At 43.4% G+C, this 12737-nt stretch overlaps 1 protein-coding gene across 2 annotated transcripts in view; it reads left to right on the forward strand.

Annotated features, from left to right (window-relative positions):
* USP32 (ubiquitin specific peptidase 32) overlaps positions 1-12737 on the forward strand; it is a 3310274-nt gene that overhangs the window by 3156801 nt on the left and 140736 nt on the right. The gene's annotated exons all lie outside the window — the stretch shown is intronic.

Here is a 12737-nt window from a genome sequence, read left to right on the forward strand (position 1 = left end):
CCTTGCCTTGTCAACCTGCAAAAATACAGGTTATAAGGTGAAGACTGCAGTATGTATGTTCATAGTGATAATAGTTTTGTACATGAGAGTTGTATGTAAATTAAGAAAGCGTATGTTATTAGCATTTGACATCACAGCAGGCTGGTAACTGCTAGCCAGTTACTTCTGCTGTGCCCAAAGCTGGTTCCTTTGAATACTCACAATTTTTTCTTCAGATTCCTCTGGTGTTGGCCATACAGCCACTATGGGACATGGGTTAGACACATCCTTTCTGGCTATTGGTATCCCCTTTGCAGGCAAGGGAGAGACGAGCATTAGTCTTGGGAAAAGACCAGCAGTCATATTAGCCCAACCCTAAAACAGGTCCTGACAACATGGATATGCAATTTCCTAATGTCTCTGCCCAGCTTGGTAGATGTTGGCATCCTATGCCAATAAAGTAATTGTCTCACGTACTCAAACTTTTAATCTTTAAAAAAACTACCACAGTATGCAAGAGATGCGTATACATAACTTCCGTAGAGGCAAAAATGTTAATATGAAGTTGTTCTTTCTTGCCTTCATTCTCTACTGATGGGTTCTGAAGGCTTTTGGGTCTCAGACCTCCATCTCTTGGGTGTCTCCACCCTTTGATGAGTTGATCGAGCTAATCTCTCGAAGGGCGTGAGAGTCCCCAGATACCATGGAGCCTGTCCCTAGGAGGCCTAATAAATTTATAACTTCTCCCAGGACAAGACCTTCCTGACCAAAGGAGTGCCCGTTGATGCTATGGTGGTGATGGCAGCCACCAAGAAAGAACTGTCAGAAACTTCTACATCTGTCCATCCTCCTAATAAGGATTCTAGGATCATGGACAGATATGGTAAGCGCATGTTTAGTTCAGCAGCTTTTGTTCTCCGATCACTGAACTATCTAACACACTTTACAAGGTTGCAAAGGGATCTCCTGAAAGAACTAGGAGATACTCTACAGGGTTCAGTAGCTGCGGGGGTCTCGGAGAAAGTAACTTCCCAGCTTACTACCCTAAATTCTCTTGTAAGCTCTTCCATGCCTCTGGTCTCCTGTGCAGCTGATGGAACGAGTAGGGCAGCGGGGGATACCCCAAGGGATGAACTTGTACACAGTTGGCCCTTGGGTCTCCTGTATGCCTTCCCTCCTTTTCCTCTGATACCCAATGTTTTACAGAAAGCCAAGGCTGTGGGAAGGACCATCATTCTAATAGCCCCTTACTGGCCTCGTCAAATTTGGTCCCCCTTCCTCCAGCCTCATCTGTTGGAAGAACCTTGGATTCTGGACCCAGTGCCAAATCTCCTGACTCATTCATCAAGGGCTCTCCACCCTTCTCTTCAGTCCCTCAGACTGACAGCTTGACTGCTCCAATTCCAAACGTAGCCAGGATTCATAATCTATCAGCTGTGACTCAATATATTTTAACATCCTCTCATAAATTGTCTACCAGGAAGTTATATCTTAGTAAATGAAAAAGGTTTTCTATATGGGCACTTCAGAACAATATTGATCCGTAACTGGCTTCAGTTTCATCCAGTCTGAAGTTTTTGACTAAACTTTTCAATGAAGGGGCAGTGGCAGCAACCATTAGAGTTCAATTGGCAGTAATTGCCAACTTTCATCTAGGTGTCCATTTGAGACCACTCATCAAAGCTTCAATTATGCCATGGAACCTACATTTTGTTCTTTCCTGTATAATCCTGTCCCCCTTCAAACCAGCTGCATCTTGTGACTTGAAATATCTGTCATGGAAAACCATATTTTTAATAGCTATTACTTCTGCTCAGAGGGTTTCAGAGTTACAGGCCTTGTCCATTAAACCCCCTTATTTGATTTTCCATAATGACAGAGTCTCACTCAGGACGAATCCTTCATTCTTATCTAAAGTTTGTTCAGAGACAAATCTCAACCAATCTATTGAATTGCTTGTATTTTTCCCTAAATACACTAATAAGATGGAACACATTATGTACAAACTTGATGTTCACAGACAACTTCGATTTTATTTAGACAGGACCAAACATTTCAGGAAGACAGATCAGCTCTTTGTCTCCTTTTCAGATTCTAAAAAAAGCACTCCAGTGGTGAAAGCCACTTTATCAAAGTGGTTATCAGATTGTATATCCTTCACTTACAGTCCAGTGAATACACCGTTACAACAGAAAATAAAGGCCCACTCTACTAGAGCTGTATATACTTCATCATCCTTTACGGCTAAATTACTGTTAGGTACTATTTGTGCAGCAACTACTTGGTCAAGGCCTCATACCTTCATCACTCCTTACAAAGTAGACAAGGCCTCCAGGGACAGGGCTTCCTTTAGTTTCACTGTCTTGAAGAACATTCTCCCGTGAGCCACCCAAGAAAGATGGTGCTTGGGACGCTACCCATCAGTAAGAATGAATGGCGAGATAGAACAACTTCACATAAAGAAGTTATGTATTCACCATAACGTTCCATGTGAGTTGTTCATCTCGCCTTCATTCTTACGTCCCACCTTCCAACCCTCATCCAGGCTTCTTGAGGACCGAGAATTCATTTATGCCATGGTGTTATTGTCTCTTACACAGTTTCCAATCTTAGCATATCACTAGTAGTATGTAGCCTGTTGGCAGCAAACAAGAGCTGAGGAAAGCACAAGGTGCATCATGGGATAGGGAATTGGCCTTGAGCTGATTGAAGACCTCAAGCCTTTGCAGTTGGCCTAGTCAGAGCCGAGGATCGGCTGCAATTCATCAGTGAGAATGAAGGCAAGATGAACAACTCACATGGAACGTTATGGTGAGTACATAACTTCTTTTTCTACTTGTATTTTTTACCTGGGATAAGAACATGTTGCCATGTTGTTGTGGATTTACTTTCCCTTTACACCTAAAACAGTAAGATGAAGACTTGACTCCCTCATTATTTTCCTTGAAAATAAACTAATGAGAGATTTGGCATGAATAGATATAATTTCCAGTTCCCCACCAATGGGCCTCACTCCTCAGCCTTTTGAAGAAAAAGAAGTTGACAAGAGAAGTGAGTAATGGAACCCAGACATCCACTTCTTGTGTGGTCTGAGGCTGCTGAGTCCACTGAGGGACTTGAGCAGCCCTTGGAACATCAGTCTGCTTCTTTTGGGCCCTTTAGCATTCTGTGGCCACTGTGGCTTGGGACTCACACATCCTTTCAGACTGTTTTTCCAGTTGAATTAGCTGTGAAGGGAGAATCGTGCATTATCTTGTCCTAGGATGAGGAAGGCATACACCAAATACTAGTAAGGGAAGACTTTGGCAGGTTACTTGTTTAAGTCTGACATAGGGAAACCATATGCTTCAAGACTCCAGAAAACGTCACCCAGAAGACACAATGTACCTGTCTCCTCCTACTCAATCTTCCCATATAGGTTGTGAAGACTGGTAGAGAAGGGTTGAAGGCTGCCAGCCCAGTCAACTATAATTTGATAAGTAATTCTGGCATTTGTAAATATAAATGTAAAATACAGGCTTGTGTTTTAAATGTAAAGAAATGCTGTTTCAACAATGTGGCAACATTGCCATCTGCTGTAAGGAAAACTAAGTCGAGCATTTCTTTTTGGTCCTTTGAAATTAAAATTACTTTATTTCCATTCCTTTGAAGTTAGAATTTGGAGTCTATGAGTCTGGAGTAAGTATCCTGCCTACTGTTTTAAGGCTACGTTAATGACCAGAATTTACATGTGGAATGTCCTTTATTGCTCTAAGTGCAAAAGAATGTAAATACAGTTAATGTGTAGCCTGGGAACTCCAGGAAGGGTGTAAACAAATGATGTAATGTTTTAGCAGAACTGCAGATTGTTTCACTGTTGCAGTCATTACACTTGGGTTATCCAGCTGGCAGGCTACCCGCAGTCGGCCTGAATTCCAAAGTCTTGGTCCGGTGTCGGTTGCTGTCGCCTCTTCCCTGACGTCAGTGCGCCAGGGGTATAAAAGATGCAGCCGACGCCATTTTCTTCAGTCTTTCTTGCCGCGTGGTGCCCGAAGCAAAAGCAGTTCGCAAGTGCCGGTCGGCCGACTCCTTGCCCAGGCCCTGACCACGACGTTGCTTGTTGTCGGTTTTGTGCTAGATTTAACCAACGCACTGTTAAGCATCGGTATGATTTTGCCTTTTATTACTTTGGCCGCAGATTCAATTATACAATGCCGGAGGAACAGCCGACAACCGGAGTTTATAAAAAACGCAAGGATAAAGACAAGGACAGGCATCTGAGGTCCAAAACCGTGATGAGGCTTCCTCTAAGTTAGTCGTCGGTTTGCCGGTTCTCAGTGAGGCGCTTTCGCAGCCCCTGACACCCGCTACCTCAGAGCCACAGGCCGCTTCAGACTCCCACATGGAGTCGACTGGGCCTCTGGAAACTCAAGGTATTGGATCCTCTGAAACTATCCCCTCCGATGGGTCTGGAGCTGCTGTGCATGCATCGGCTTCTGAGGGTGTTTTCAGACCTACACAGTTACATGTAAAGCCATCTTCAGCTTCAAAGCCAAAGACTAAAGCAGCTCTAAAGACAAAGAAACAAGTACAGCATTCTCCAGGACAGACTTCCATGCCTAAAAAACAGATGCTCAAAATGGCCAAAGACCTTATTACTTTGATCAGGGGTTCCCATCCCCCTCCTGATAAGAGGCCCAGGCAAGAGACAGAATATGATTCTTCTGATCAGGTGTCCATTTCCTCTAAATCCTCCTCTGATCAGGAATACTCTCTTCCTCCCTATGAGGATTCTGGTGCTGAAGAATCTATTCCTTCAGCCTCTCCTCCTGAGATTACTCTTTTGGGGAAACACTGTATACTATGAGGGAGCACTTTCATTGGGAGAGCCAGGATTATTCAGAATCCAAGAAAAGGCTCAGAGATTTTCTTTTACTTCCCCAGCACAGACCCCTTGCTATTCCCCCTGTTCTGGACATTGTAGATGATGCTTTTTCAGAGTCCGGCCTGTCTCCAGACTCTATACCCCCTGCACCCATTAAGCCAGACAGGTACTACAGGGTTCCAGATTCACACAAATTTCTATATAAAAACCCTGCTGCTGACCCAGAAACTATTTCTCAGGGTCCCAAAGGGGTCAAGGCTTCCACTGCAAAAAACCCTGTTCCCTCTGATAGGGATTCTAGAGCACTGGAAAGATGGGGAAACAAGTTTACACTTCTGCTACCTTGGCTGTAAGGGTTTTAAATTGTCAGTTTCATATGTTTAAATATCAGCAATACTTAATGTCACTGTTAAAACAGAAAATGTTAACAAATTCTGAATGTGCTGAAAACAAGGAAATGCAGGATTTATTGCATGCAGCTGAACAGGTGGGAAAACATACTTTGCGATGTGGTTTTGATTCTTTGGAGGCCTCTTGCAGGGCCGCTGTAACAGGTTCTGTGATTAGGAGGCATGCTTAGTTAAAGGAACAAAATCTGCCTGATCATGTTAAAGCAAAACTATTAGATGCTCCATTACAGCATGACACTTTGTTTGGTGTTAAGGCAGAAGAGGTGTTGAAGAAAATGGGGGATAAAGCGAAATCTATGCAGACAGTTAAGGATTTCTTACAGGTACAGCCTCCCAGATTTAGCAGGAACTGGCCTTCAAAAAATTGGTCAGGCCACAAAGAGGCAGGTACAGATGCCTTAGAGGCAGATCCCACCCCCAAGGCTCATACAGGCCTAAACAATGGGGTGCTTCTACCTCCAAAAGCGAAGAAGATAAATCTCAACCTTATAGGAAACAGTCCCAATGACTCCTCTACCAGTACCAAGCTCTTATCTTTTGGACTCTCCCTTAAGGGGAAAACTAGCACTTTTTTCACAAAACTGGCACAGGATCACCCAGGACAAATGGGTCTTGAATATAGTGTCCCAGGGCTACAGGTTCCACTTTCACACCCTGCCAAGGGCAAAAGGTATGCCAGACCTGCCACACAATTAATGGGCAGAGGCGCTAAAACAAGTTTCATCCCTCATGGACATGGGGGCCATTCAACAAGTACCAGAGCAAGAGCAGGGACAAGGATTTTACTCCAGACTTTTCTTGGTACCCAGAAAGGACAAAGCCTGGAGACCAATACTGGACCTGTCTATTCTAAATACTTTTCTGGACGTTCCAAAATTCAAAATGTTGACTCTGCAGCAGCTTCTGCCCATGCTGGGCAAATAGGCTTGGCTTGTAACATTGGACCTAAAAGAGGCATACCTGCATGTACCAATCAGACAGTCTTGCAGAAGATACCTCAGATTCATAGCTGGCTCAATGCACTACCAATTCTCTGCACTGCCCTTTGGCTTATCTACTGCGCCCAGGGTCTTCAAAAATGCCTGGCACTAGTAATTGCATTTTGCAGACAAAGAGGAATTCAAATATACCCTTACTTGGACGACTGTCTTATTCAAGCAGAGAACAAGGACATTCTACTAAAACATTTGGCGTTTGTAAAAAGATTATTAATTTGCCTAGGGTACACAGTAAACAAAAAGAAATCAAAACTAATACCCTCTCAAGAGATAATATTCCTGGGTGAAAGCTTAAATACAACTGCCCAGATGACTTATCTCACGCCGGACAAACAAAGGCAACTAACTTCTTACTTCAAAGTGTTGGCAACAAAGACCCAGTTAACTGCAAGAAAAATTCTGCTGGCTTTGGGCTTCTTAGCATCCTGCATTCTACTAATCCCATATGCCAGACTGCATATGAGGAAACTACAATGGTATCTAAAAAGTGTTTGAACTCAACATTGCCACAGCCTGGAAACATTTATTACCCTTCTTCCTTGCCTGCAACAGGAGTTTCGATGGTGGGCGCAGACCTGTCACCACAACAAGGGACAGCCATTCAGCCAACCCACAGCCAGACAGGCATTAACATCAGATGCATCAGATTATGCCTGGGGGGCCCACATGACAGGAAAATGTATTCAGGACACATGGCCCACAAGCCAAAGGCATCTTCATATCAATCAAAAAGAGATGTTGGCTGTCCAGAATGCCCTGACAGCTTTCAAGGATCTACTACATCCAAGACAACTACTGATAAGGACGGACAATACTACAGTCATGTGGTACATAAACAAACAGGGAGGCACACATTCCTACCAAGTCATGACTTTGTGGGAACACAGCACTGACTTATCAAGTACACCTGCAAGCACAATTCCTGCCAGGAAAGATAAATACTCTGGCAGACGAACTAAGCAGAAACCTCACAGATCCCCACGAGTGGAAACTGGATCCACAAGTCTTCAATATGATAACAAAGGAATGGGGACGCCCAGACATAGATCTATTTGCTTCCCCCCACAACTGTCAACTCCGGAGATTCTGCACAAGGACCTATCACAAGCAAGCATGGAAAGTGGATGCTCTATTATTCAGCTGGGAAACCCTAACAGTTTATGCCTTTCCTCCTCTGCCTCTCCTCCCCAAGGTACTCCTCAAGGTCAGACAGACCAAACCAAAAATTATTCTGATTGCCCCAGACTGGCCCCACCAGCACTGGTACCCAATCCTAAGGAGCTTGTCTCAAGGCCCAGCCTGGACATTACCTCTAATTCCTCACTTACTGACCCAACAAAACAATCAGATCCTGCACAGCCAACTCAGGACCCTAAATCTGGCAGCATGGCGGATAATGTAGTCATTCAGAACACACCTCTCTCTAAAGCAGTAATGGATGTTATTTTGGAGGCCAGGAGGCCCAGTACCAGAAAATCTTATGCAGAAAAATGGAAGAGGTTCTGTGTTTGGAACCAGGCACAAGGAATTGACATGTTTGTACCAAATATTCCTCCGATTTTGCAATACCTAACGGAGATGCTGGACAAAGGCCTATCCTTTTCATCTATAAAAATCCATGCCTCTGCCATTTCAGCCCATCACAATACGGAACCACCTATCTTTTCTCATCCATTGCTAAGGCAGTACCTCAGAGGGGCCAAAAATATAAGACCCCCAAGGAGAGCACCAATACCTGCATGGGACCTCAACTATGTCTTGGAAAAACTCACACTACCGCCATTTGAGCCAGCCAATGCAGCTGAGATAAAATTCTTATCATGGAAAACAGCTCTGCTCCTAGCAATAACCTCTGCAAGACGAGTCTCAGAGTTACAGGCACTCTTGGCTGTGGAACCTTTTATCACTTTCCATCCAGACAGGGTTTCTCTGAGGACGAACCCGACTTTCATGCCTAAGGTAGTGTCCAGTGTGGCCCTTAACCAGACCATTCATTTGTCTACTTTTTATCCAAACCCACAGAATAAGGGTGAGAGACTCCTACATTCTTTGGACATTCACAGACAGCAACGTTTCTACTTGGACAGAACTAAAGCTTTCAGAAAGACTGAGCAAATCTTAGTGGCATATGCTGCAGGATCACAAGGAAAAGATATCTCTAAGCAGACTATTTCAAAATGAATAGGTCACTGCATTTGTTTCTGCTATGCACAACATGGCAAATCAGTGCCTAAGGGCATTAGGCCACATTCAACCAGAGCAGCAGCCACTTCAGCAGCCTTCCTCAGAGGAGTACCAACCAAAGACATTTTAGAGGCTGCAACTTGGAGTTCAGTGCACACTTTCACCAAGCATTACCACTTACCTCTTTACTCTAAATCCAGAGCAGGCTTTGCCTCCTAATCCTATTTAGATCCAGCCACCCAACCTCTGCTTTGGGATTCAAACCAAGTGTAATGACTGCAACAGTGAAACACTATGAACATAGTAGAGTTGTGTACCTACCATAAATGTAGATGTTTGAGTGTATTCACTGTTGCAGTCCAGGTTACCCACCCACCAACCCCCTTTTCGTTGCTGGAACTTATCTGCACTTCTCTATCCTATACAACCTGTGTGGTGTATTTGCTGTTAGATGAAGGAAATGTTTGATTTAGTGCATGCATATTTATTGCCATAATTTTTAGCCTTCCTTTGTGGGGGCACCTGACATCTGGGGCAAGAAAAACTGAAGAAAATGGTGTCGGCTGCATCTTTTATACCCCTGGCGCACTGACGTCAGGGAAGAGGTGACAGCAACCGACGCCGGACCAAGACTTTGGAATTCAGGCCAACTGCGGGTAGCCTGCCAGCAGGATAACCCAAGAGTAATGACTGCAACAGTGAATACACTCGAACATCTGCATTTATGGTAGGTACACAACTGTACTTTTCAATTTAAAAAGCGAGAACCAGAGATTATTAAGCATTTTTTGTCTTGATATCCATCCTCAGCACTGCCTGTTGTCTTAAGTAAGTTATCTTAGAAGTGTGTTTTCTTGTAGAAATAGCTAGGACTATAAAGATTAGAAAGTGTTTTTCTGTTATGTCAGAACTGTACTACTGATTTATTTTAAGTTTCTGTGTGATCTCTGAACTCTGGAATAGCACTGTGGTGTAGTAGTATTGTCTTGTGTTTTTAGTATTTATTATTAAATATTTTTAAAACCTCTTAACTGTGGCTAGTTTGTGTAGAGATAAGTAAGCTCTAGAGTACATTGCATGCTTATAAGTGATCTTGAACTAAGCCACTCTAATAAGCCTCAAGACTGATTAGTCACATTTACCAATTGGATAATATTATTGCACAGTAATAATTGGACACCCTTTTAAGGGCCTTTGGGTAGCTGATAATTATAAGCTGGTGGTGGCAGTAATTACTACTGTATAGTCTGGGTAAAGGGGCACAGCTGGAGAATCTGTGTCAGCCTTTCCCAGGAGTGTTTGTGAAGTTGTATAAATACTTACCTCAAAGTGCGTGTGTGTGTGTGTGTGTGTGTGTGTGTGTGTGTGTGTGTGTGTGTGTGTGTGTGTGTGTGTGTGTGTCAGCTACTTGGGCAGGAACACGAAGCACTGGTTGGACAGAGAGGGTACTGAAGGTTAACTTGCCAGCTAGGCTGAGATCTGGACCCTATAGCTGTGCAAGTGGGGAGTCTTATTGGGGGACTTGGGGAGCAACCAGCCCCAAACTGACTGTGATCTCTGTGTGCACGTAAGGGAAATTGTACTTTACTGTGTGTATTTTGTTTTCCTTTCCTGTTATATGAGATTCCCTCTCTGGTGTTAGTGGTGAGGATTGAGGCTCCTTGATTGCTGGGCCAGGGCGCGGGAGTCGCATGTGGTTTGCAGTGATGGGATCCACTTTACATTTGTGGTGGCGTTGGATATCCACATCACATATTAATTAGTTGGCAAATACTAATTGGCTTGTAGTGGTGTGGGTAGAGTGAATCCTGTAGCTTACGTACAGTGATCTCTGAAGATGTTTTGTACTCTAAATCAGCCATGCAGTGAATACTCAAAGTTCAGATCACAGTTGTTTTATTTCTTTTGTTAGCTTAGTTAGTCAGAGTGAGCAGGCAGCAAGTCAGCAGAGGAGTATGGAAAGCTGACGTGGAGTCAGCTGGTGGAGATGTGCCAGGCTAGGGGACTGATGCACGGAAACCTGACTAAGGCAGATCTGATTGCAGCCTTGGTTACAGCTGCATCAGAAAACAGCATCCAGGAGGACAATCGGACTGGCAGTGGAGATACAATATCCTCAGAGAATGGACCTTTCTGCAGTGGACTTAAAAATCCAGCTGGAGATAAAGAGATTTGAGTTGGAGGCCAGGCATGGAGATAAAAGCCGAAGAAAAGGAGCATCGGAGGAGGCATGAGAGGGAAATGCTGACTCTTTGCCGTAGTCATGGAGGTAATGGGTAAGGGAGTAACCAGACCCCAGAAGCACAACAGGTCAGTAAATTTCTTCCGCAATTTAGAGAGGGGGATAATTTTGATAGTTTCATTCATATGTTTGAGAGGGTATGCAAACAGTATAGAGTTGACCAAAGGCTCTGGGTACAGTTCCTGACCCCCTTACTCCATGGTAAAGCTGTAAATACATTGGCTAAAATGTCTGACATTGCATGTTTTGATTATACTGCTGTAAAGAAATGTCTTTTAGAATGTTTTAAGCTAACACCTGAAATGTATAGGAAAATGTTTTGTGAGCACAGATGCAAGGCAGATGAAAGTGTGTGTGAATATGTTGCTGAACTGAGCACTTATTTTCATAGCTGGGTGAGTGGATGTCAGGTCACCACTTTTGAAGGGCTGGCAGACCTTTTGGTGAGGGAACAAGCCCTTAGCACTTTGCCTGAGGACATGAGGATCTGGTTAGCTGGTAGACAATGTGCTACTTCAGATGAGTTGGGGAAGACGGGAGACCTATACCTGGCCAGCAGGGCAGCCCTGCAAAAGAAGGGGACCCCCAGTACTGCTCATGGGTCTAAAGGAACCCATGGTGGGCAGCACAGACTGCCCCAACAGAATCTGCCAGCAGCAGGGGAAGCCACTAGTCCAGGTACACGTCCAGGAGCTAGGGTTAAATGTTTTGAATACAACCAGTGGGGGCCATGTGGCATATAGGTGTCCATGGAGGCAAGGTGGGGAACCAAACATGAGGGAGCCAGTGAGTGGGAAAGACAAAATGCCAATAGTAGGTTGTCTTGAGACAACAGGGATACTAAACTACCATCCTGCAGATGTCCTGAAAGGGAAGGGTTTGGATGACGCAGTACCATGTACTTATACAGTTACACGTAGTGAGGCTAGGAGATGAACATGTGGGTCTGGTAGCCTAGACAGACTGCATACTTGCAGCCAGGACTGGTGAGGTGGTTACTTCAGGGAGGGAGCTACTGTGTAGCAGGGAGCCTGAAGGTGAGCCACAGCTGGTTTCAGGTACTGATGTTCCCTTGGACAGAATGACTGCAAAGGTAGAGGTGAGTAGTAGTACCCAGGCTGACAGTGAGGCACCAGTGTCAGAGGATGCCAGACTTCCTGTGGAAGGGGTAAAGCACAAACGTAGTCCAAGTCCAAAAACCAGCTCTTTATTCCGGATCTGGTACCTCGGCCTTTCGCCTTCAAAGGATCACAGAAACTCTACATATTATCACAGTATAAATATACATTTTCTTAATAGTTTAATTAATTAATTAATTAACACAGCTTTCTGAGATAATCAATTTGAATGAATTCATGCTTTTAAAGGAACATTCACAGTTACATAAAAAGTAACAATTTTAAGGATTTCCAAGTGAAAATAACATTTAATTCCACTTAAGGATATCCATTTAAAAATATATAAAAATATTTAAAGATATTTAAAGATAGAAATAGTCAGTACCAGCAATAAATCCTGCTTCCATCATTTTAAATTAATAATAAATAAATTACTAAATAGATTTCTCCAAACAATTATATAAACAATTCTATATTTCTCAATATTAAAGACACTACACAGTATGAATATTAATTCATTACAACATTTAAATACTTAATTCCAAATTTAATCCACCAGGTTTCAAAGTGTTATATTTGAGAATCATTTTTGTTTCCAATTCTAATAATTTTTGAATGAACATTTCTCCACCTTCAAGGTAAAATGGCTTTCCTAAGATACAAAATCTTAGACTATTAGAGCAACCACCATGATGATCCAAAAAATGTTTAGCCACAGGACTGAATTCACTTTTATTTTTTATGTCCCTTAAATGTTCAAGTATACGAACTCGAACCATTCTTTTAGTCTGCCCTATGTACCATACATTATTACATGAACATCCCAATATATATACAACTCCCACTGACCTACAATTAAAGTCCCAGACAGACTGCATACTTGCAGCCAGGACTGGTGAGGTGGTTACTTCAGGGAGGGAGCTACTGTGTAGCAGGGAGCCT

Source organism: Protopterus annectens, chromosome 13.part0, assembly GCF_019279795.1.
Source record: "Protopterus annectens isolate FY-2018-M chromosome 13.part0, PAN1.0, whole genome shotgun sequence".
NCBI lineage: Eukaryota > Metazoa > Chordata > Ceratodontiformes > Protopteridae > Protopterus > Protopterus annectens.